The sequence below is a fragment of the Danio rerio genome, chromosome 12 (genome assembly GCF_049306965.1).
Source record: "Danio rerio strain Tuebingen ecotype United States chromosome 12, GRCz12tu, whole genome shotgun sequence".
Classification (NCBI taxonomy): Eukaryota; Metazoa; Chordata; class Actinopteri; order Cypriniformes; family Danionidae; genus Danio; species Danio rerio.
Window position 1 is genome coordinate 33,690,359 of NC_133187.1, and position 27,715 is coordinate 33,718,073.

At 34.1% G+C, this 27,715-nt stretch overlaps 1 long non-coding RNA gene across 3 annotated transcripts; it reads left to right on the forward strand.

The window, feature by feature from the left end:
* The first annotated feature begins 9 nt into the window (after positions 1-9).
* Positions 10-27,715, forward strand: LOC137490454 (uncharacterized). 3 transcript variants are annotated; one of them, XR_012388081.1, is made up of 5 exons: positions 10-91; positions 277-336; positions 6,487-6,580; positions 23,283-23,456; positions 25,887-27,715. It is a non-coding gene; the product is annotated as an uncharacterized lncRNA (long non-coding RNA). The 3 variants fall into 3 exon arrangements; XR_012388082.1 differs by having other exon boundaries at positions 44-177; XR_012388083.1 differs by having other exon boundaries at positions 52-170.

Genomic DNA, 27,715 nt, shown 5'->3' on the forward strand with positions numbered 1-27,715 from the left:
ATGTTGCGAGTTTTTATTCTGGAACACAAGAGGGCGGAAGACCACAGCTTTTTCACGGGAAGAGTTTAAAATGACTTCAGTCGAATTTGCTGTTTGTAGTCAATTGAATTATGAAATTCATTATCATTTTTCTGTGTTGGACAATCATTTATGCTGACTATAGCTATACTGTAAAACGTACACCACAGTATATGAGAATATGGCAAATTATGTTCATATTCGCTTAAATAATATCTAATCATTAATTTTCTGTCATTTTTAATGAACAAAATACAGCTCCTTGTGCCATCATCGTCCAGGAAGTGACAGCATTTTGGAGGAATAACAGCAGCAGAAGTGAGTATTAGCAACGTTCCTTTGGTATTAGCAATGGTTAATTAATTTGCATGCTATTTTTATATTTGTTGCCTTTGCCACTTAATTTGTACTTCAAAAATGTTAGGGAAACATTCCCATTTAAAAATTTGCTTCGTTTTTATCTCTCCTAAACACAAACCAATCAACCAACGTGAACAACATTGCTTAACTTACATCAAATATTTCTCAATAAAGTTTTAAAGACGCATACATTTAACATTTATAGTAATTTAGTTGCATTTTTGTGCAGTCCTGTCATAATTTTTCTCCCTCATGTTGTTCTTATGTTATTTCTTCTTCCACAAAACACAGAAGTAGTTACTGTTTTGCAGCCATCTTAATTAAATTATGAAATTCAATATTTTTTTATGTTGGACAATCAGTTATGCTAACTATACCTATTCTGTAAAACGCACACCACAGTATATGGGAATATGGCAAAATATGTTCATAGTCACTTAGAAATATTTGCCAATCATTTATTTTCTGTCATTGTATATCTTTAATGAACAAAATACAGCTTATAAAGCCATCATCGTCTTGGAAGTGACAGAAATTTGGAGGAAAAACAGCAGCAGTAGTGAATATTAACAAGATTTCTTTGGTATTAGCAATGAATAATTGATTTGTGAACTTTTTTTTTATAGCTATTTGTTGCCTTTGTTACTTGCTAGTTTGTATTTTAAAAATGTGATGGAAACATTCCCATTTGAAAACATGCTTAAATAAACATCTTTCCTAAACACAAACCAATCAACCAACAGTTCAAATGGATGATTTATTTTTAAACGTGAACTAATTTGGTCAGTAATTTACATTAAATATTTAATGAAGTTCGCATACATTTATTTAGTTACATTTTTGTGCAGTCCTGTCATATTTTCTCTCCCTCGTGTTGCTCTCGTGTTTTTTTTTTCACAAACACAGAAGTAGTCTTATATGAGATTTCAGAAATGAGAAAAGTGATTAAAAAGTTTTCATAAAAGTTTCACATTCTCTGAAGTTATTGTTTTCAAATCTCGCATATTCAGTCATATTTGGCTGAACTGATTTGGAACAATTAAGCCTGCGCTTTCTTCTCCTCCTCTGGTGTGGTGCAAACAGAACCTCATGAATTTATGTAACCTGGCTTTTTTTTTTGTTGTTGCAATATTATTGATATCAACATCACTGGTTATTGAATGTATCATAGATGGACTAGACTAATATATATTGCATGCAGTATTTTATAGGCATATGATTAGACCAAAAATGTTTTCAGATGTTTTTTTTTATTTATTTGTTTAATTTCTTATAAAAAAACATAAGAGAGAACTCAAAAATCTTAAAATAGTTGTTTAGGGATATTTGAATTTAGTGTTAAATATTTTTAATGTGTTAAAGTTGTTAAATGCTAGCTTCTTTCATTTGAAAGATTTAAAACAATAATAGTCATTGTTTATTAATAATAATCATTTATTTATTCATTCATTTATTTACTTTTCAGCTTAGTTCCTTTATTAATCAGGGGTCACCACAGCGGAATGAACCACCAACTTAGCATATGTTTTACGCAGCGGATGAAACCCATCACTGGGAAACACCCATACACTCTCATACACAAAAATAATCTATGGACAATTTAGCCTACCCAATTCACATATGACTTTGGACTTGTGGGGGAAACCAGAGCACCCAGAGGATACCCATGCCAACATGGGGAGAACATGCAAACTCCAGACAGAAGTGGCAACTGACACAGCTGAGGCACGAATCAGCGATTGTGCTACCCACTGCGCCACTGTGATGCCCTATTAATAATCAGTAATAATTAATAAAAATAAAAGTATTCCCTGTTGGTCTTCACGGTGGCTCAGTAGTTAGCACTGTTGCCTCACAGCAAGAAGGTCGCTGGTTCGAGTCTTGGCTGGACTAGTTGGTATTTCTGTGTGGAGTTTACAAGTTCTCTCCTTGTTTGTTTATGTTTCCTTATGTGAGGGTGCTCTGGCTTCCCTCCGAGTTCAAAGTCATGTGCTATACAGTGGGTGAATTGAGTAAACAAAATCGGCCATATAGTGTATGAGTGCATGTGTGTAAATGTGAGAGTGTATGTGAGTTTCCCAGTACTGGGTTGCTGCTGTATCCACTGCGTAAACATATGCTGGAATAGTTGGCGGTTCATTTTGTTTTGGTGACTCCTGACAAATAAGAGACTAAGCCGAAGGAAAATGAATGAATGAAAAGTATTTCTTTAAAAGTTTTTGTATACCGTTTTAAATACCTTCTTCAAAGCTCTCATTAATTAGGATAGTTTTGGTAACTTTGGTAACTAATTCTGATCATTTTGATAACTTATTAAGTTTAAAACTGCTTTATGTTATTTATTTTTTACTATTGTTAACATAACCACATATACTGCATATACAGTGCTCAGCATTATTAGGTGCAGCCCATTTTGAAAATTTATATTTTTTATCAATTTCTCTGTAAATATGGGTAATATATACATGGTGCATTTAATCAAAATAGATTTATTAAACGGATATATTTATTAAAATAGTATTTTAGTGGCCAAAAATATTTAGAAATTGAAAGATAAAACAATCAAATTAAGCAAATTATTGCAAAAATAAAAAATAATTACAACCAACAAAATTTCAACCAAAATGTTCAATATTTTTACTTCTCTTGATTTTTCCTCTTTTCCAATTTAGATTTAGTATTTTTCTTGAATGTTTTGGACTGTAATCATAAGTGATTTTGTTAGATAAGCTCCAGATTTGTCTTCAGTACTTACTAATCTAATAAATATGCACAAATATAACATTGTATAGCTTCCTACTGAAAATATGAATTTAAAAGATACATTTCTGAGGGCACACAAATTATTACAATTGTATTTACCAGTTTAAAAATTGAAAAGATCAAAATAATATTAATATATATTATTACTAACAATTAACTTTAAAAAATGTTGAATTGAATACTATTTATACTGATATTTTTATAATTTGAATAGTTACTTTATAGTTAATATATAAAATAATGAATAAATTAATAAAAACACAAGTATACAATATGAAATGTTTTAAACAAGATCATTAGGACTAGTATCTCTCCTGTTCATTAGATTTTGGCTAATCAAACTACCTACTAACTAACAACTTTACAAATCTTCCCAGTTTTTTATTCTACACTAGTTCTTCTACATGGCACTATTTAAACCCATGATCACTTTTCCTTTGGGATCTTTCTGTGGTATAATAAGGCAGCAGGGCAGGCAGTGTTGGTGTCTGGCTTCATTTTGAAAAGGCCAGTTTGTCATGTACCTGAGCGAACAGTGCAGGTCTCTTCTTAAAGTGACCGGTTCATCCGATGTATTTCCCTTTACTCCGTCTGAAGTGACGAGTGGCGTGTTTGGCCCTCATGTTTCTGTCATCGGCCTCATGCCAGTCATCAGTGATGAGCCATCACTCAGTGCTAATGAAAGGGATTCATTCAGCTCACACGCCATCTTTCCTCTTCTCTAAAATTAGTCTAATGGAGTCCCCATCGGCCTGCCTTCCTCTGCGGTAATGAATTAAGTGACAGTGAAGAGGCCATAAGTACGAGGTCCTGCGGGAGCCGCCTGTGAAATAGACGCTCAAGTGGACAACACCATCCATCTCTCTCTCATCGCTCTCAGCGTGCCTGGAGATACAAATAAACACAGAGAAAAGATGGCTGACAGGTCAACTGTTGAGTTTAAAAGGAGCCAGGGGAAAGACTGAAATTTGCGATAGGTACCATTTAAATATCCAAAAACCACTAAGACATTGTTATATGCATTGTCTGACAAAAGTCTTGTTGCCTATCCAAATTTTAGGAACAACAAATAATAACTTCTAGTTGATCATTTGGTATCAGAAGTGGCTTATATGAAAGGAAAAGGCCTCTACGCTACTCTTATTTAACAAAAAAAATAAAGTATCTAACTAATAAACTAAAAACAGCACTATCCTGCTGAAGAATTTGTTTTTATCCTGCTGAAGAACATTGTTGAAAAATGTTCATGTCTGGTGACTGGGCTGGCCAATCCTAGAGCACCCTGACTCACTTTGCTTTCAAGAACTTTGATGTGGAGGCTGAACTGTGAGGAGCAGCACTATCCTGCTGAAGAATTTACTCTTTCCTGTGGTTTGTAATTTAATAGCCTGCACAAATGTCTTGATACCTCAGGCTGTTGATGTTGTCATCCACTCTGCAGGTCTCTTTTACACCCCCATACGGAATGTAACCCCAAATCGTGTTTTTTTTAACCCTCCTGTTACCCTAAAATCTGCTAACATCTTTTGTCCTCTGGGGTCAATTTGACCCCAGCAATTTAAAACCTCCAGAATATGTTTTTTAGTGCCAGGTAATTCATGTCTTTGTTGACTACTTAACAACTCTCTGAAATACACCTACCACTCCCCACTTCCCACTCCCAACCCCCCACTACCTGGTCCTTATACATACAGATTACCTATTGCATTACTAGATAAATTTACTAATCAGCATGAAAACTCACTTTTTTTCACCTAAAAAGTATATATATTTGTTGTTTTATAAGTTTTGTACATTTATTGGTATATATTTTTGTTATTTATAAGATATGAGGACTGGAACATAATTATGTATGTTGTCAATTTGACATCAAGAAAAACAAACATGGTTTGCTGGGCATGTATTGTCTAAAAGAACAGCAACTACGAAAATGAAATCACACATTCATCCACAGTAATGTGGGGGCCAGGATTGTAAAGAAAGGGCAATCGCTGAAACCTCTTGTCCCATTCAACACTGGAAATATCAAAGTTCTCACAAAAATTTGGTTTTCCCCTCCACCACAGCATGGGAAATATCAAAGTTTTCATAAGAATTAAGATTCCCCCTACCCTCATGTCATGTGAACTGTCAGTGGTTCTCGCAGTACTACAGGTATAGTTGTGTTAGTTTTTTTATTTTTATTATACTTAACATATACAATTTTAGTGCATACTATAAAATCATAGCATGTTATAGTGACCTCAATATCACCCAAAACAAATATGTGTATTTTTTTTTTTAGATTTCTTATGTTTTATACAGCTTTTATACAACGTTTGCACAACGTTTCCAAGAAGCATGTTTTTCGACTCGTAAAATGTAGCAAAACACTGGATTGAGCTTGAATGTACCCTTGATTTACCTTCAGGCCGGTGATGGTCTAGCCAATACCATTATAACCATACTTGGGAGGTGGCACATAAAATAAATTACATTCATTACACCTCTTAAGGATATCGATAATGCATATTATTATCACGATAAAGATGTTTTTATTGTGCAGGCCTAATTTTTGCACGCAAAAAACTAACATTATGGGATAATTTCTGTAATGTTTCCTAATGAACCTTCATTATGCAATTTCAGATTTACTGTAATTTTTAAATTCCAACAAGTAAAGATTTTTGTTTAACATTTAATTACAGCTTGTAAACTGGGAATTTTCAGGAAACTGACTTGTTTGTATGACCGATGCAGATTAATTCTGCATGGATTTTGAAATTTAGGTAGCTAACACAACATTTCTAAATAGAAATTTATGTCATCAACTAAATTTGTTTGATCAGTTTTGCATTTCGTGGTATATTATCTGTAAATAATTTTAAATTGTGAAATTTAATATTATTGTTATGTGAAAAAAAAATTGAATTGCATAAAAATAATTACTTTTGAATATTTCATGAAATATTAAATGCTTGCTTAACACCAAAGATAACTGTGATGATAAAGTTCTCAAAACTCTCTTAATATAAAAAAGCAGAGATCAAATACCATAATGATAAAGAGTAAAATGCCAATGATTAATTCATTAGAATCACCTTTTTCCAGGTGATATTTGATAAATACATTGTCAATTAGAATTCATCATGTTTTAAAAATGTGAGCATTTAAAGCAGAAAATGACCAAATTACAGCATGCACTTATAATAAACAAAACAAGGTTCTCTGGTGTGGGTGCTAATATAGCTTTTGTTAAAATTCTTCTTCTTAGGGTGAGCATTTTCCTTTACTGTGCAGGAAATGCCCAGGAGAAATCAGCCAACTCTTTGAATGATTGATGACTGTCCTCTCTTGTAATTTCAGAAATCTGCTGACGGCGTGTCATTTATTGTGACGGCTTTATAAGCAATAATACACGGAGCATCTGTGATACAGGCATTCTTGTGTCTAACAGCAGGTAAGAGATGATTTTTATTCAATTTTAACATGTCAGTTTTCCCACAGACTCCATCATTACCCTGCTAAGTAGGGTGTCACGGCAGGATAGCAACACATCCGTTTTTTTTTGTATGCATGAATGTGTTTTTTTTTTTTATGTGAAACAAAACATTGTGTGAAACACGTGTACTGCTTATGTGATAGATTAAATTTCTGTCAACTAAAAGCCTGTTTTCACACAGGAAGGACAATTACATGTTAATAGCTCGGCAAAGATTAATCACATCAAAAATAAAAGTTTGTTTTGAAATAATATATTTGTGTGCTTTATTTATATTCGCAATGTATATGTCATTAACACACATAGATTTAAAAATAAATAGTGTAATTTACATATATACTACCTGACAAAGGTCTTGTTGCCTATCCAAGTTTTAGGAACAATAAATAATAACTTGACTTCTAGTTAATCATTTGCTATCAGAAGTAAAAGGCAAAGGCCTAAAAATTATGCTTATTTTACCATAATGAATTATGATCATGCCTTAATTTTTAGTTTAGTATAGAAGTATAGAATATAAAGTCATGCTGCAGTGGAATAAGAATGAATATTGTGTATGACTCCCATGAGCCTGAAGGACTACATCCATACATCACTACAATGACTCAAATGACTAAATAAAGTCATCTGGAATGACAAAGAAAGCGCTCTTGCAGAACTCCCTGAGATCATCAAGATACTTTGGATTCATCTTCAATGCCTTTTCCTTCATCTTACCCTAGACATGCTCAAGAATGTTCATGTCTGGTGACTGGGCTGGCCAATCCTGGAGCACCCTGACTTACTTTGCTTTCAAGAACTTTGATGTGGAGGCTGAAGTGTGAGAAGGAGCGCTATCCTGCTGAAGAATTTGCCCTCTCCCATGGTTTGAAATGTAATGGGCAGCACAAATGTCTTGATTTCACAGGCTGTTGATGTTACCATACACTCTGCAGATCTCTCGCAGGCACCCCTTCTTGAATGTAACCCTAAATCATGATTTTTCCTTCACCAAGCCTGACTGATTTCTATGAGAATCTTGGGTCCATGCAGGTTTCAATAGGTCTTCTGCAGTATTTGTGATGATTGAGAGGATGCTTGGAAAACCTACCTTCTGCCAGTTTTCCATATGATCAAGAAGTTATTATTTTTTTGCTCTTACAACTGGAATTGACTACTAGTCTTTTGTCAGGTAGTGTGTATTTTGGATCTAAATATAAATATTACGTTTTCTCAAATGTTTGCATTCATGTTTGTATATATATATACTTAATAAATTTACACACACAGCACACACATGTTATGTCAAAACAAACTTTTGTTTTTGTCAGATTAATTATGATTCATTTTTGTCCGGCACTAAAAATATTTTATATCAGATTATTAGTATTGCAATATCTATTTTCACCATAAGGTTATCATATTATTATGATCATGCTTTCATGTTTTAAGTATACGTTCAAGGTATACTGATTAGTGATTAGTTGATTTTTAAGTTAGTTTGCCTTAAAAGTAAGTAAATAAACTATCTGCATAATTATACAATTTCAGTCAACGTAACGTATCAGGTTTACTCAATATTTTTAAGCAAATTGAGCTTTTAATGCAACATGTTTACTCACTTTATTGAAGTAAAGCAACTAATCGCTTTTTTCAGTGTAGGTGTTTTGTATCATGGTGAAGTTTTTGAGGGATACTAAATATATTGTCCAGACTTGTTTCAAACTTGCACCTTTCAGAAAACTTGCTTTTGTGACAACATCACTCCGTATTGTGGCCCACTTTTTCAGGGGTGTTAGCTGTTAAAATGCTCTTTTTTTTTTTTTTGTAGTCAATATTTTAAATTTACATCCCCATTCAGAAATTCAATTTCAACAATCAACTTACTGACAAATAAAATGTATGACAACAAGCCACAGAGTACTTTAAGACTATTTCCTTTCCTATTTAAGTAAATGCACTCAATAATAAGATTTATCACATCTCTTCTTCATAAACGTTGCCAGCACGCTGCCATATAATAACTTGAAATATCCCCTCAATTTATTCCATCAGGAGATGAATGCAAATGTTACACACTCAGACTCTGATGTGAATTGTAATTTTCTCATTTCTTGTTGTTCCTATTTTGCATCATGCAAAAACAACGGGCTTCTCATTCTTTGCCCTGAAACCATATGAAGGAATAAATGTAAGGTAAATTGGTATGAAATGTGCTCTACTAACTTCTGGAAGTTATTATGTTTATGAAAAGTTGCTGTTATAATTTTGGGATTTATTTTTCTGCAATTCTGATGTGAAAATTCAACATATATTGCTATAACATGGTGGATTTTCAGACGTGCACCGCTGTTCTGTCGCCTGCTTTGAACTTTGTATTTCTAAATTGTGTTGAAAGGTAGGAGCAATACCTTTAGAGAGGCTAGAGATGGTTCAGTGCTTTTGTGACACCTGTCGGTTACACAAAGCCTGCCAATTGAATTCAGTGTGGAAAATATAAGAGTCACAATCCTGTGTGCTGGAGCGTATTTAGCAAAACTAACACAACAAACCTGGCAAGACGTTAGGGCATAGCTCACACAAAAAATATAATGTAATCACTATATAATCATACTCAAGTGGTTCTAAACTGAATTAAACAAACAAAAATACATTTTGAACAATGTTGAAAGCCATTAGCCATTGACATTGATCAATTTTTTCCCCAACATTCTTCAAAATATCTTCTTTTGTGTTCAACAGAAGAATGAAGCTCAAGTTCAGTGTCATTATTCACACATTGATTCAGCTTCTTTTAAATAAGTAGTTTGGGGTCAAACTGTCCCTTTAACAGAGAAATACACTCACTGGCCACTTTATTCATTTCTAATCAGTCAGTCACATTGGAGCAACTTATTGCATTTAGGCATGTAGACATGTTCAAGACCATCTGCTAAAGTAAGAAACCAAGCATCAGAATGGGGAAGAAAGGTTATTTATGTGACTTTAAACGTGGCATGATTGTTGGTGCCAGACAGGGTGGTCTGAGTATTCCAGAAACTGCTGATCTACTGGGATTTTCACGCTCAACCATCTCTAGGGTTTACAGAGAATGGTCAGAAAAAGAGAAAATATCCAGTGTGGCTTTGGGAGCAAATGCCTTGTTGATGTCAGAGGAGAATGGCCAGACTGGTTGGAGCTGATAGAAAGGCAACAGTAACTCAAAAAACCACTCGCTACAACTGAGGTTTGCGGAAGAGCCTCTCTGAATGGACAACAGATTGAACCTTGAGGCAGATGGGCTACAGCAGCAGAAGACCACACCGGATGCCACTCCTGTCAGCTAAGAACAGGAAACTGAGGCTACAATTCGCACAGGCTCACCAAAATTTGATAATTGAAGGTTGGAAAAATGTTGCCATGGTCTGATCAGTCTCGATTTCTGTTGCAACATTCAGATGGTAGGGTCAAAATTTGACGTTAACGACATGAAAGCATGGATCCATCCTGCCTCGTATCAACAGTTCAGGCTGGTGTTGGTGGTGTAATGGGGAGGGGGATGTTTTCTTGGCACACTTTGGGCCCCATTAATACCAATTGAGCATTGTGTCAACACCATAGCCTACCTGAGCATTGTTGCTGTCCATCCCTTTTTGACTACAGTGTACTCATCTTCTGACGGCTACTTCCAGTAGGATAAAACACCATGTCATTAAGTGTGAATCATCTCACATTGGTTTCTTGAACATGACAATGAGTTCACTGTACTTGAATGGCCTCCACAGTCACCAGAGCTCAATCTAATAAAGTACCTTTGGAATGTGGTGGAATGAGAGATTTGCATCATAGATGTGCAACTGACAAATCTGCAACTACTGCATGAGGCTATCATGTCAATATGGACCAAAATCTCTGAGGAATATTTCCAGTACCTTGTTGAATCTATGCCATGAAAGATTAAGGCAGTTCAAAGTACTGGTAAGGTATAGCTAATAAAGTGGCTTGTGATTTTATATTGGTTCTGAGATTAATTGATTTCTGTCCTGATATGTTGCCTTATTAAGTTTTATTTTAAGCTGAAAAATGTTATGTTATTCCACGACATTCATTTAAAAGCCAAATGAAACATTGTGAAATATTTAATTATTTTTGCCACTGTTGACAAAGATGCAAATGAATCCATTAAAGTTTAATAGCCTAAAACTATTGCAAACCTTCTCAGAGAACAACTGAACATAATTACACTTGTGTTTTATTATTGCTTGACGCAATCATTTCCATAACTCCAACAGGATGAGTTTTTCTTCCCCACATGAAATGAAGCTTAATGTATTAGAATACAAAAGGTGATGTACATGTTATATGTTGTCTAGGCTACAAATGTTCTACAATATATATTAGTTTTTAAATTATTCTCCATGTTCAGTTTTTTAGCATCATTATTAAAATAACAAACAAAGTCCATTAATATTAGAAAACTAGAATAAATCAAATTGGAACATTATGTCAGACTTTATTAGCAATGTTAAGCACCTTAATATACAGTATGTTATTATGAACTCAATTAAATTCCTACGCATGGTAGGTTTAACAAATATAGATGACATTTGCAGGTAAATTAAGACTAATATAATCTAACAATCTTAATATATTAAACATGTCTATTGAAACTGCTATTAAGGATAACAGTTGGCAATGTGGCTTAGACTTTTTTAATTTTATTTTATTAACTTTAAAGAGGCCATATGATGCTTTGTAATTAGCTTTAGTTTATAATGTGTGTCCTTGTACATGGGTAAGAACTACACAGTTACAAAGCTCAGTCTCCCACAAAAGAGATTTATTCTGTCTAACAGAGAACACTGCTGGAGACTTGCATAAAACGCATCAATCCGAGTCTCGTTACAACTTCTACTAAAGCCGGATGCCGTTTGAAATATTAACATAATACCATCTATATACAAAGATGGCACTTCGGTCAACTGTAGTGTTTCCAAATTTGTCATTATTAACTGTTTGTTTTCAATTGCTTTAAAGGCCTTGGAAACAAAACTCTGATCATTATCAGAACAATCGGAGAACTCTGGGCTTTTGGGATGGAAAAACCTAATTATATCAGGGCATTTAGTAATGTACAGTATGTAAAATTACAGTATTGAGCATTGAAGAATGTTATTCTACACTCGTAATTAGGCCTATTTATTGGTACACAAGTTCAACTGCTAGTTTATATGAATATCCCACCATAACATGCCAGCAACTCAATGCATTTAGGTATGAGGATGTGGTCATGGCTGGTCTGAGTATAACAGTAACACCACTATCTAGTGTGATTTTTTTTACCCCCACAAACAACCATCTCCCTTGTTTGCAGCACTAAGAGAAAATAGTCAGTTAGTGTCACTTCTCTTGGCGAAAATGCTTTATTGATGCCAGCCGTTAAAGAAGAATGGCCAGACTGGTTAGCTGATTAATAGGCAATGACCCCTCTTTACCAGTGAAATCAATGAAAGAGCAGAATAGTATTTTTAAGTGAATAATGTGTTGAACCTTGAAACAGATTTGCTACAGCAGCAGACGACCAAACCTATGCCATTTCTGTCCACTGAGAACAAGAACAAGGCTACAATTTGCACAGATCAAATTTGAGAAATGGACATCCTAAAAAACAAAACAAAAAAAGGCATTAAATGTTTTATTTGGGTAAAATATCTTAATATATTTTATTGATTTAAAACCTTTTTTTAATTAAACTATTTGATAAATTTATGTTGAACCAACTCATAGCCTAGCAGCATTTATTATTTTTTTTAGTTGATGCTTAACATGATTTGGATGGACAAAACTTTTAGTTAACATTAAGAGTTACCAATTAGTTGTCCAAATAGTTTTTTTAAGTGCCTGAAAGTATAGAATTATCTTGATTTCTATAGTCTAGGTTGATGGTGAGTACAATTTAAAGAAATGCTGCTTGTTACAACCCTTTGCTGGGTCAAATATGGACCAACCCAACATTTAATGTAAAGAAATGCAATTTAAATTTGTAACACTTTATTTTGATGGTCCATTTAAGTATTAGTAGACTGTCTGCTTAATATCTGTTGATATTGCTTCTTCAACAGACATTTAACTGACTATAAGAAACTTTGCAAGTACATGCCAACTTACACTTACACTATCCCCAACCTAACAGTCTACTTATAATCCAGTGAGAATTAGTTGGAATGCAGATGCAATGTAACTTAAATTTTATGTAAAAATTTTTACCCAACATGGGTTGGTCCATATTTGACTCAAATTTGGATGCTTACAACCTAGCACTTTTAAAGTGTAATTTAATGGTGTGTGGAACATTTTTGCCACAATTTGAACTCCTTAGTACCAAATGATCATCGTTTAAATACTGCAGTCTTCCTGACTCCTGTTGCTGACCATGTCCATCCTTTTATGAACCCTGTGAACCCATCTTCTAGCAGGAAAACACTCCATGTCAGCAAGCTCAAATCAGCTCAAACTGGTTTTCTGAACATGATAGGGAATTCACTAAACTCAAATAGCCTCAGCAGTCACTCGATCGCAATCATAAGAGAAAAAGAGATTTACATCTTGAATGTGCAACACGTTTCCAGCGCCATGTTGAATCTATGCCATGGAGAATCAAGGCAGTACCTAATGTTGTGGTACAATAAATACATAAACTAATGACCTTTAAAATTTAATCATATTGCTGTAAAGTACAGAAATATTTGATCCCCTTAATGTAGTCATATAAGTTTTGAACTTAGTGTGAAATTACACCAAAATATGTAATGCTGTCTTAAATACAAAATGTTAAAATTGCACAGAATGCACACGCGGGGCTTGATAAGGTTATTAGTTCAGACAGCCAGTATTCACTTTTGCTTTGCATTTGTCCTTGAGATTTGAAGGTACAAGTTTAAATATTAATTACCGAACATGAAATTTAACTGCATATATTTTAATGGAAGATTCTGGGTGTCAGTTTTATAACTGTAATCCTCAATGAGAGTATGTGTCATTCTATGAACCGATCCACCTCCATGAGTTTATGTTCTAATATTTTTTATGTTGTCATTAATGTAATCTCCAATGGGATACCTGTTTTACCATGCTGGTGTACTGCATTTAGGAGGCCTTTTTTGTGTGTGAAGTATTGAGGCACTGTGATGGCGTAGTGGGAATGCAGCAGGATGACGTGGCAGATGGTTTATTAGAGCTGATCTCAGCTGGAAGGCCTGAATTACTGAGGGGACAGTGACACTCTCACAGCCTGTTGCAAGACACACACACGCACACACACATCTTACGGACACAACTTGGCCACTCGTTGATCCCATAGTGTGTTTCCAGATCACACAGTGATCTCAATGACCACATATGTTAGACAGATATTCATCACGTATAAACATGATAACCACTGTCCATTCACGAAAAAGGTCTGGAAGGATTCTTGCGAAGGAGAATCAAAATTTTCTCATTTTTACTACGACAAAAAAATACAAATATGAACAAACACGTTACGCAGAAATGAGTAGAAAAAGAATGTGAAGGATGTGGGTGTAAGATTATTTTGATGATAGTCTGTGTGTTTGATTTAATAGTACAAAGTATAAAAACTTTTATTTTGTGTACCTTCTCATGACATGTAACAGATTAAGAGACCCATCCTCTTATGTATTTAGCAGTTGTTAATTTACAATACTAAAAAAGCATTGTAAAAAGAAAAGTAATTTACATTTTTTACTTGTTGTCTTAAATTTTGTTGTTAAATCAAATTATCTTTTTGAGTCATCTCAACTTACATTCAATAAAATTAATTTCACTTTTATTTTTATAGCGCTTTTACAATGTAGATTGTGTCAAAGCAGCTTAACGGAAGATGTAGTAAATTGAAATTGAAACAGTGTCAGCTGTGTTAGTCCAGTTTTCAGAGTTAAAGCTCAATTTAGTTAAAGTTAAGTTTCAATTTATTAATCAGACCTAAAATATGAAGTTAAAGTTTTTATAACTTAAAAAATTTAGTTGAAACCTGATTAACTTATTAAAATAGGTTAAATCAACATACAAATATTTTTTGTCTTGGTTTTTGTCATGATATTTTTTGCAGTGTGCAGGCAAAACCTTTTGAAACAACCATAAAATAACAGTAGTCATGTCTTTATATTAATCTTGTTCTAAAACACCCAAAATAATACTTAATTGTAACATTTATGCCTAGGGTGCATCTCAATCAGCTCCCTTGTTCAGTAGTCAGAGCACTGATCAGGGAGTGAGCCATTTTAAGGACTGTTTCAGTTGCAAAATACTTGAAAAATAGTTACCTGAAACGTCCAGAATGCACTTTGTAAATCAGGCAGCATTGATGCTCAAAAAAATGTCCTTATCAGACGTTTTGAAGTAGGCATAAGATGATAACCGGTTTAGGACAAGGTTTATTGCAGTTAAAAAAACTCAAGGTTTTTTTCTTTTATACTGTTCCTATGGTATATTATTATTATTATTATTATTATTATTATTATTATTATTATTATTAATATTATTATCATTATTATTATTAATTATTATTATTTTATTCATTTTATGACTATTTTCTTTAGTTTATTTGGGCAGCAGTATCTTCTGCAGTAAAGGACTCTCCCTATCAAAAGCTACTTGTCAGCCCACGATTCAGCAAACATTTGAAAAAGAAATCACTTATGCTCCTATGTACAATCATGCTATGAACCTGAACAGTGTAGTGGGTTACTTGTATCCAAAGAAAAGAAAGATATCCAAAGATGCCTTTTCAAGTTGATAGAAATCTGTTTTTGAAACTAATAAATTAGCTAAGGGCGAGGCAGTGGCGCAGTAGGTAGTGCTGTCGCCTCACAGCAAAATGGTCGCTGGGTCACTTGTTCGAACCTCGGCTCAGTTGGCGTTTCTGTGCGGAGTTTGTGTGTTCTCCCTGCCTTCGCGTGGGTTTCCTCCGGGTGCTCCGGTTTCCCCTACAGTCCAAAGACTGAATTGGGTAGGCTAAATTGTCCGTAGTGTATGAGTGTGTGTGTGTGTGTGAATGTGTGTGTGTGGATGTTTCCCAGAGATGGGTTGCGGCTGGAAGGGCATCTGCTGCGTAAAAACTTGCTGGATGAGTTGGCGGTTCATTCCGCTGTGGCGACCCCGGATTAATAGAGGGGCTAAGCCGACAAGAAAATGAATGAATGAATGAAATTAGCAGAAGTCAATTATTTATTTGAATTATTTAGCCAGACATGCTTACTGCTCCGAAATATATTTAAAATGAGCAAATATAGAGCACTAAATACCATGATACTGTGAAACGGTGATATTTTATCCAAGGCTATCATAGCATCAGAATCTTATACTGGCCCATGCCTATTATAAAGCATAAATGACCAAATCGCCGAACATAATAACAAACAAGTTTTTTTTTTTAAGAAACCATATTTAACCAAGAATGAACATGGTTAGACATGTATAGAACAATCTAGCAAGCATTTAACTAATAAGTGGTTGAAATGCAGCTTGTTTATGAAACAATCTAAATTTTTATCTACAATGTTCTAATTTTAAAATCTTTATAAAATTCATATGTAAAAATGTCAGTTATATTGTTATTCATGAATTTCTACAAAGAGTACGTTCTCATGTCGCACTCAGTAGCCCAATGTCAAGTTTATCTCTGCCTTTACCAGTGCCTGAATAAACGTACATAATCTATTGCTCGAGAGCTGTCCGCTTGTTAAGTCATGACGTATGGAATACTGTTTCCAGGGTCCAAGCCGCTACTCATTTGAACTGAGAAAATGTTGGTCAACTTTATGACCACGTTTTAGTCATATCACACATTTAAAATCATGGTGTACACAACTGTTTCTGGACTTGTTGCCTCACAGAAACCAATATTTTAACAGTTTATTAAAAATGAATCCCTTTCCGGCCATCGGATATAAGGCATGGATGGAAATATTTCAAAAGTATTACAGTGCTTTGTAATTGTTTATTTTTTTAACCATTTTTTGAGTCTCCCCATACAGTTTGATCAATCGATTGGACCCGGAAGCTGCTTCACGTGACATCACACTTAACAAGCACATAGACACAGCCCTAGATTCAAAACCAGAGCATGCTGGAAACTAGGAACTAGCTTGACAAAATGGTTCCCATACAAATAATATATCCTAACATGGTTAAACAACCAGGGTTACTGAATAGAAAATAGCACACAGTATGTAAATTGTACAGATAACTACATTTTCACTGTTAAATTGAACCAATTGTTGTACATTAGTAATTGTTTTCTTCTTAGGTGATGATAGACTATCGAATATACATTATTTCACTGTATGAACAAAAGCAATTCCTATCTAGATATCCCTTTAGGTTAAGCAGTCATTTCACTTTGGTGTATACCTCAAGAAAAGTCTATTTATGCTGATTTTAATGGAGTAAATAATAAGATTCTGTCCTACTTCCTTACTCTTTACTTCAAATCTATTGTAACCAGTAACCATTAATGACTTCCATAGTGTTTTTATCTACTGTGGAGCCAGTTTTATTATATATAAAAAACTTATTTTATGTTTAACAGAAAAAAGAAACATTTGAACCACTTGGGATCAAGTATGTGTCATTTTTTGGGTAAATTATGCCTTAAAGTATAAAATCAGTTGTAATTCATGCATTTTCTTTGGTGATGCTCTTGGCACAGAAATTAGCCACTTCAGCTTTAAGTCTATACCCAAAAGGATTAGCCACTGATTGCGTTATACACTGGTGTCCAGTGCCAACCACTTACAGTGACTGTGATTGGGTGACCTCTGAGAGAAAGGACAGATGGTCTTAGTGATCACACTGTTCACCCACGATCACCATATCAATGGTGGGCCGTAGCCTCTTTCAGGATGACATGCCAGGCGTAGTTTGTCTTTGGGTTGTCTTGCGTGTCTTTTGGAGGACACACTCTACCATACACCACTAATTAGAGGCAATAAAGACTCACATATCAGGGAGAAAAACACACTTGTGAAAATGGCTTCATGCTGGGTACAATATTGCAGGGCAATGTGAAAAAAGCAAGATCTGTCACGTAAGGGCAAGGCGGAAAAGTGGACAGACAATCCAACTGTACGGCTGTAGCTGTATATGTAGCTTAACGCCAGTTAAAATTAGTTACATGTTACTTATTGCACAACCCCATAGCGCTGTAAAAATATTTGTAAATTAAGAGTTTTCTGGGGGGTTTTGTATGTATGTATGTATTTGAATTGCATTATGGGACTTTGGTCTTTCTTCCAACAGTGTTTGATGTTAAAGTATGAAAAAGTGACATTCATGTTAACATTTTTACTAGTTCGAAGTGATAAAATGTCTATTGTACATAACAGAAACCTGGTTATAAATTGTCAGTACTTCTCTGTTTTTTAGAAACCTCATTTTCTATATTTTAATGATTATACAATATTTTTTTTTCAAGCCACAAAAATCTGATAAAATGTGACTGTTGAACTGCACAGTTAAATTTTCAACTGATCACAGATTAATGTCTAAATATGGAACATACAGAACCTGTGAAAATAACAGATTTTTTGTTGTTTACATTTTTAATAAATTATAAATTGTCTGTATTGTTTTTTTTTTCTGTTATTTTAGAGACTTCATTATATTAATTATTATGCAATATGTTTTCACTAAAATGTCTAGAAATGTCACTTTGTTAAGCGGTACGGTTAAATGCAACATTTAAATCAAACAGTTAAACTCAATAGATCAGAGATCAACATCCCCTAATGCAACTCACAAATAAATTTATGAAAAAAAATGTGAAAAAAGGCTGACATATGGAAATTGAGAATGCATTCACACCAGATGCGTAACACGCAGATAAATTTCGAGTTCGAGTAAACATTTGAGTTCACTCGCTCCATTCGTGCATCAAAATCCGCTTCATTTGCGCGCCAAAATCCGCTTCATTCGCACGTCAAATTTACTTCAGAACAGACATGGATTCACGCGATTGGCAAAGCTTCTGTCTGCCCGGTGACTTTAGCTTTGTTGCTAAATGGCTAACATGGATTTTATTGAGAAAATAACTCTGTTTATGTGCTTTATAAAGGCTGAAAAAAAACAGCATCAATACATTTGGGGCTGTGTCTGAGTCCACTACATCCTTTCAGAGGTGCACCCAGCTCTGTGAGCTTATAAACTCCTCCAGAAACTTAACCTGGATGATGGAAGCATACAGCGGTGCTTCTGAATGAGCCGAACCCAGTTTGATGAACTGTTGTCATTGTGTGCAGGAGAATTTTCCCCCGGGTTACCAACAACTGGAGCTACATCATAATCACGCCCCCACAATATCCGCTGAAGTTCAGATTTTTGAACTTGAGCGATTTGCGCCATTTGCGCATTTCGCGCAGTAGGATGTCACACTCGCGCTTGACGCTTCTTCTGCGTCTGGTATGAACACAACATGATATTTACAGATATTTTGTTTACAGTGTATAACATTCCTTTAAAGTAAAGTTTTTTACTGAAAATGTGACAATTTAACCAAAGTGTCATGGTCACCAAGTAAAATGCCCACCAGACACTCTTCACATCACATCTACCCTTGAACAAGAGTACACATCTCATAATCCTCAACACCTCACACCTGCTGCAGTTCAATTACACTGATAACACACACTGGATAAGCACCACTTTCACGCACAATCTTTGCTCAGTCTTGTATATCTGTGTATAACCAAGCATTTTCTTTGTCTTGCCTACCTGTGTTTTGACCATTTGTTTGTTTATTGTTTATGTTTGTTCTCGACCTACCTCGACCTTTCCGCCTGTTACACTGACTACTCTTTTTTTAATATCTGTATGCTATCTATCCCTGAACCTTGCCTGCCTGACCACTTTAAATAATTGGAACTTTATCTTTGTGCACACACGGTCATTACACTAAGACAACATTGTCTTATTGGAGTGCAAGCTGACTTATTTAGATTTCCTTAGTAAATTCAGCTGCCTTATAATTTATGAAATCAAATTAATATATCCAGTAATTTAACTTAAACTCAATAGATACTCTGATAACTTAAGTACACAAATTATTTAAATTAACTGTATCATAGACAGATTTTTTACGCTTTGTCTGTGCTATTGTACTGATGATATTGATGGAGAAAAGAAAAAAAACTTTTCAGTTTTGTGAACTGAATGAATATGTGAATTATTCATGCATGGTTCATCATAAGGGATTGTCAATAGAGGACTAATCTCTAACTGAGACTTGGTTCTGGGGAAAATGAGGTCCATTTAATGAGATATGTAAAAGATAATTATGATTATGACCCCGAGATGCAAAATTCTCTGCATAATTGAAGATAAAATTGCAGAAGGAGACATTGTAGCCCAGAGGCGAGACAACAAAGGACCAATGAGGAGAAAAGCTTATTAGATGGGTGGTTACAGAACAGTGACTTTGCATTTTTTCTGGGGTTAAACTCCATAAAGTTCAGTTTTAGTCACAGTTAATGGTGTTGAATTATTTATCTACTACAATAATGATGGAGGATCATGGGAAAATTCTTGATCTGGACATAGATGCGATGTTTAATAATCTGGATAATCTAAAAAGAGTGACATATTGATAAGTAATGTTATGATAGCTGTTTTAACATTAAGATATGATTGAATTGCCTCTTGTTACACTTATAAAATAGTTTGATTACAAAGAGGAAATGTTCATGGGCCAATGACATGACCGCATTGAAGTGGTCTATAATGGCTGTGGCTGTAAATGTAGCTTAATGCCAGTTGAAATTAGTTAAATGTTACCTACTGCACAAAGCACTGTAAAAAATCTATAAATTAACAGTTTTGCCTTATTGGGATTCATGGTTTTAGTATTTATTTATGTATTTGAGTTGGATTGTGACCATGAACTTTTTTTTAACGTTTTTAAAAGTTTTAATGTTGAAAAGTTTTAAAACATTACTTTTATTGATATTTTAATAGTTTGAAGTAACAAATTGTCTGTGTTTATGGAACAAAAACCTGGTAATAAACTATCAGTACTTTTTTGTTATTTTAGAGACCTCATTGTCTATTTATTATTATACAATATTTTGTTTTTTAAACTTTAAAAATGTCAAACATCACTTTGTTTAACTGCAGAGTAACATTTTCAACAGCAAAAGATTTATGTTCCATAATGCAATTCATAACTAATTAAAAGAGAAAAAAAACTAAATCATGATATAGAGAAACTACTAATTAACAGATTCAGAACTTCAGATAACAAAACCAACAAAATGCGGGACATGACCTGCATACCAAATACCTAGGCTGATTTCATATTTAGAAAAACTACGTATGTTGTTTTGTTTTTTAGTTCGAGAGATAGTTCAAAGTGGAGCATTAGTGGTCTTTGCATACATTAGAAGATTATTAAAATTCATATCAGATACAAGAGTCTGATATATGCCGGGTTGGTATTTTGCATGTCTCCCTACCCCTTAATGTCCCTTTCGGAGTGTCCAGAGTCTGGCTAAATCACATTTATTGTCAGGGGAAGGAGAATTGAAATTATTCATGATGTAAGGCTGACAGATGTCAACACGTATAATTTTAAAGTCTTGAAATAGCAGATTATAACATAATAAAGCTGTATGTAACCACCTTAGACAATAGATATACAGGGCCAGGTTTAGTGAACATGAAAATCTGTGTGAAAATGCAATCCTGTCCAGCAACTGATGAAAGTGGAAAGTTTTGCAAATGATCTACTGACAATGTAGGAATTAAAAAACTCATAAGCAGCATTCACAAAAACCTGTGTAATTTATGTTGCAAAAAGCAAAGCCAATGACAAAAAGGTGTGTGTAATCTTTAAGCAAAACTGGAATAAAATGTGTCAAGACATTTGTAAATGGACTGTGATTTTAAATCATTATGTTTGTTCTTAAAAATTAATTTGAATCTGTCTTTAAGTTTGAGAATCAAGTTACTAACAATGAGTATGTTTATATAGACACTAATAATCCAGTTTTAATATGATTAACACAATACTCTGATTAAAGCCGCCTTTCCACTGCACGCAACAAACAACAAGCGACAGATCGGAAGTCATTCATTTTCAATAGAAAGTAGTCCGGGAGCTCTGTGGATTTCCGATCATCTCCGTATGCGGAAAATTCGGATCCGATTTGAGCTGCGAATACATTAAAATATGAACTCCTGCAACTCGACGCTATGCGACCGGTCAACTGGATATTATATATTCCACTGTTGTTCAAGCAGGTCCATGCGCACGGGATGAGAAATACTTTTTTTTTTTTGTTATTTTAGGTTAAAAATACAATTCTATTCATAAATGAGTAATAAAATATATATTTTTAATGCTGTTTCCACATTTTCGTTATTTCAGATACTGCGAGAACAGCTACTCTCCCATGGTGCACGATAAATCTGAAAAGTCTGTGCGACTGCCACAAGGGGACGTATTCCGACAGTCCTGTCTGAATGCCATGTCCAGTAGAAAGGCGGCTTAAAAGTCTACTATGTAAACAGTGAGTTTTGATTATCTTAATCAGACTAAAGTCACAATTGAACTAAACACAAATCGAATTAAGACATGTGGAGTATGACAATTTTGGTCGCATTATTGAACTGCAGTATAGACATGTAAACACTACAATCCAACTGTTACAGTCATGTAGGACTTTTCACCTAGTTTTACGACAGGATATTGCATACACACACGACTGTTTGACACTTACTTCACTGTCCTTACTTCATGCTTGCATCCAATACCTCAGTTTATCATGGGGGCATGAATGGAATTGAAACTGCTGAATTGCAGTTAAAGTAAAAAAACTAAAAGTGAAACTCCAGAGGAAATGTGGATAGTGTGGTGACGCAATGTTGTTAATCGATCTATGTGCTATAACATGTAAAACAGGATCATGAGAGGAACATTCAAAAAGCAACTCATGTAAACACCTTAATCATATTATTGTCTTATTGTCAGATTAAGGCAAAAAGTTTGATTACTGGTGTCCATGTAAACATAGTCACTGTTTCATCAATGTGCCATTCAAACCACTATTCAGTCAGAATTACCTTTTCATGAATCTCATTTGTTTAAAGATTAATTCACCCCTAAAAAAAAGTAAAAAGAAAACCACTGTTTATTTACTAACCCTAATGTCTATTTTTCTTTAGCAGAATATTAAAGATGATTTTTAGCTTGAAGTCAATGACTACTGAAATTTTGTGAGCCAGACAAAAAACATGCTGGGAAAAGAAAATGTTAATCTGTCTGTCTGTTATTAACAATTCTTAGTCTTATGAGTCTTATGAAACAAAATGAACTGAAAAAAGTTCTGAGGTTGAGTAAATTAACAACAAATGTCTATTTATGGATGAACTAATCTTTTAAGTTTAGCCAAATCTCAATGAAGTTGAATTCATATAAAGTAGATGAATGATTAATTTGATCTGTATTTGATTTACTGTCTCACAAAGCTTTTTGTTTCAGAAATACAATCATTATCAAACTATCTAACATTAACAGCAAGAAATTTACATTTTCTGTGAACTTTCTCTGTAATCAATTCAGCTTTTTCTATTTAAGTTGAAAGGAAGCCAAGAATGAGTCTCTTGTAAGTCTTTTTCCTGTTTCCTGCAGGAAGCTGAACCATTCTGACAGACCTGACAGTCCATGTCTAGGACAACAATTACAACCTGATATGGACCAGCTTCTGGATATGAGGTGCAACCTTTTCTCCTGATGACTGCCATCTGATGGACATCAAAGGGGAGGATGAGGACAGTGCATGCAGGCCATTTACGGTCACAGGAAGTAAGGCTGATGCTCTCTGACAGTGCCAATCCCTTTTGTTACTTTTGATGGACTGACTGAATAATTTATTATATATAGGTGTGAGTGTTTTCTTGGTTCCAAAAGCAATGAGCTGCCTATCAAGAATACATATTAAAGAGGTCATGAACTGAGGTTAAAATTAAATTACCCATTGCACTGTATGTGTGTGCTATATGTTTTTTAATCCTTATTAACCAAAAACCACACATTAACCACACAAAAAATCAACCATTATTACATTTTTGTGGTTTTTAGTGACTCATAATGTATGTATATGTTTGTATAGTTGAATTTTTTTTCTTTTTTATATTTCCCAAATGATGTTTAACAGATTCAGGAAATTTCCACAGTATGTCTGATAATGTTTTCTTCTGGAGAAAGTCTTTTTTGTTTAATTTAGGCTAGAATAAAAGCAGTTTTACCATTTTCAATATTATTAGCCCCTTTAAGCAATTTTTGACGACTGTCTACAGAACAAACCATCATTATACAATAACTTGCCTAATTACCCTAACCTGCCTAGTTAACCTGATTAACCTAGTTAAGCCTATAAATGTCACTTTAAGCTGTAAAGAAGTGTCTTAAAAAATATCTAGAAAAAAATATTTACTCTCACCATATCAAAGATAAAAGAAATCAGTTATTATTAAAATTATTATGTTTAGATATATATATATATGATGATGCATGATGATATTTTATGACTTTTATTTTATGATATTTCTCTTGATATTTTAAAATATGGAAGGGTTTGTTTTAGGAATCTGCTTCATTCTCATTCTTATTTTCTTTCTGAAAAGTTCTGATAATATTTAATATTTAAAATTCTTAAATGCAAATAGTAATAAAAAAGATTGCAGTTCGAAATAAATGCGCTTCTGCCATAGTTTATATTTACCATCAACTCACATATGCTGCACAGGTAACCGATAAGGACTGTTAATGGTTGATAGGAATCTGCAAAATTAGAAAAATACTCATCAATTATGCCACAAAATCAAGTTTTAGGAGCTTTCCAAGTGAGAAAATAGCTATTTTAAAGTCAAAAATGTTTAATAAAAATAAAAATGTTTAAAAATGTTGGAAGCTCCAGGCGGTCAACAGCAGCTTCGCGAACGTTCAGTTTAGTTCAGGTTCAGTTATACAGAATAATGACATATAATAGGTTATATGCATTACCTTTAATGTGAAATAACTGAACATAAACATACAGTAGGAGGCTGAGAAAAATACTCATTTTGGAAGAAAATTTCAGATGGCACTTGATGAACTCTGTCATCATAGCAAACAGAAAAAAAATCAGTTATTAGAAATTAGTTATTAAAAATATTATGTTTGGAAATATGTTAAAAGAAAAAACTTTCCGTTAAACAGAAATTGAGTTTATTTCAATCAGAAATATTTTAGTAACTCAATTCTTAGCATCTTTTTTGTTAGCTGGGGTCACAGTCTACTAAAAACTCCATGTGGGCATTTGAGGGGATGAAATCATTGCAAACTGGACCCTTATGTGGTTTCGATTCAGTTAGCATGCTGTCTAAAATGGTTGATAAGATTTCATTTTTCTAAGATGGTTGAGCTCACCAAGTTTTCTAACCTTTTGTGTGGCCCCTTAAAAAAGCACTCAGGCATCAGAGTGTGAAAACGTCTACCTGACTCATGATTTAATATTTCAGTAAAGTGCTCTGTATATCCTTACTTGACTGGATGGGATTATAGTCTCAGCCATATCTGCCACTCCGCCGAGCGTTCAAGCACCATGACGGCCTCATAAACATGTTCATTAAAACCAGGTCAGAGGCAAATATAGTCATGAAGTTTAACGACTCTCATTTCTTCATTAATGGTGGCATGGTTTTAAAAGGGGGGTCTCTGGAAGCGGAAAAGCAATATTTTGCATTCGTGCATCCATTTCTGCTTTAATTAATTTAGCTTCTTAATTATGCCTGTTTGATTGTAATGTATTCAGTTGATTAATGATGCTAAAGGAAGGTTTGACTCTCATCTGGAGAGCAATTATCAGTGCACCCGGGCCCTAGTGCACCTGTCAAGCTCTGAACCCAACTCACTTATAGTCTTCATCTGTCAGATTGCTTCTGGAAGGGACTTGATAGTTCTGGCACAAATGCACAAATAGTATTTTTAGCACTTACTAATGATGATCTATTATTTGTGGCATGATGCAGTACAAGTGGACTTCATTTCAACCAATTTTTTATTGTTGTAGGCCGTAAATAATCTTTAATAATGATGCTTCTTATCCATTCATCTAACTGCACTCAATGCTATCCTCTCCAAGTCTTTAATGTATGCTTTCATGGTCAATATGACACCCGGAAGCAAAAAGTAACCTGTAAAAAACATAGTAATCATTCTGCTATTAACAAATATCTTATTATCTATTTATAGATGGTGGCTGAATATGTGCCTATGTGCTGAAAAGAAGGTGCTTGTTTGCCTGGGCCGGTTTACAGAAATAGCTACTAAATGTGGATGGGATGAAAGCAGGAGCAAGATGAAAGACTTGTCACCACTTTCTTTTTGCCTTTTTAAATTATTTTTCTATTGTGCTATGACACATTCAGTCTTCAAATACCAAACCTTTGAAAGCAAACACCCTTCAGTCCACTGAACTACAAAAAAGAGACAGCAACTAAAGACAGACAAACTCTGTTGGAATATTTAATTATGTGACAGATTCTTTCATGTTGTTTGACGCATGTACACAAACAATCTTCACATAGATTTTATTCCCGCACAACAATATGTTCATAGAGGACCCTAGAAGGTCAAGGCTCCTAAAGTAGTACGAAATACGAAACACGGGATCTTTATTGACCTTAATAGTTCCTTGAAGAACTCTTGACGTATTTGTTTTTTTTAGATTCTTAAAATGTTATTCAATCCAAGAAAAAAAAAATTTAAATATTAATTCAGCTTTAATATCTACTAATTTCAATCTGAAAAAGACAAAGAAATACAATTTACCAAATCTAGTAAGTAGAAAAATATACAATGTATTAATCAAAAGCGATAATAGGATTTATTCAAAAAAGTAATCCTAAAAATATGTATGACACTAAAATATTTATTGTTTTGCTGCTGCACAGTTATTTACAATGCATGAAATAGACAAGTTATTTCAAGTGTTGTTAAATAATTTTTATTGTATTTTTGGATGGAAAAAAAAGACTGCAGCTGAGTGTATTCCACACAGGCGAGTGGGCTTGACAAACAAGCTGTATGACACACTCACTGTATGGTCAAAAGGGAGAAGCAAAGACTAGAATACACAAGACATGTCACTCGTATAGTTTTGAATGGGGAAAAGTGTCATTATGGCCAATAAAGTTCTGCCTTTTAGTACAGGAGCCAATCATCAATCGCTATAGACTGACGTTTCTCTGGGGGAGAAGCTCGGAGACGTGTGTTTTTATGACAGTATGGTGGTCAACAAATGCACTAGAATCTCAGCAAGTACTTGCTTCACGGCCATAAGAAATCTGTACTTTTTAAGGAACCAACTATAGTTGAATACTATGTAGCCAGATCAGCCTCAAAATTTACAAAATAAAATTAAGTCCAATTTGTGAATTCAAAACACGGTTCAAAAATATGCAAACCCAATTTGTGAATTCAAATATTTATGATTTTTACTTTACAAATTGTGTTTAAAAAAATGAACTATTTTTAAGACTGATCTTGCTCCATAAAAACAAAAGTTTTTTGCTTTTGTAATCTGTATGAAACGAACGCGATGTACAGTCTTTCCTGTCAAACACACATCACATGACAGCAACTACTCAAGCAGCTCACAAAATTGTAAACAAAGAGTTGCTGTCATTTCTGAAAGAGATTCATCATCAAGTTTCTGAAGACCAGCGAAATTTGACGAATCATTATCCAGAATGATGATGTGTAAACACTGCCATAAATGAAGTTGGTGTCATGATCTAGTTTCTCTCAAGTGCGCATGCGCATTAGCTTTGGTAAACCTGAAAAAATGCAGATTTTGATTGATTTGAATGTTTCTAAACAAAAATTATGACACAGTTGTTTTTTAATTTTATTGGAGATTTCAAATATTTAATGTAATAATAAGCTTGGCAAACAGTTTTGGAGAATTTGATGTTTCCACATTCAGACAGAATGCCCATGCATACTGCCCAAGTGGCGTTTTAAAGATGGCCACAGTGTGAAATGACTTGTCTTAAAGGGACTTTGGGAGAAGGCAGCGC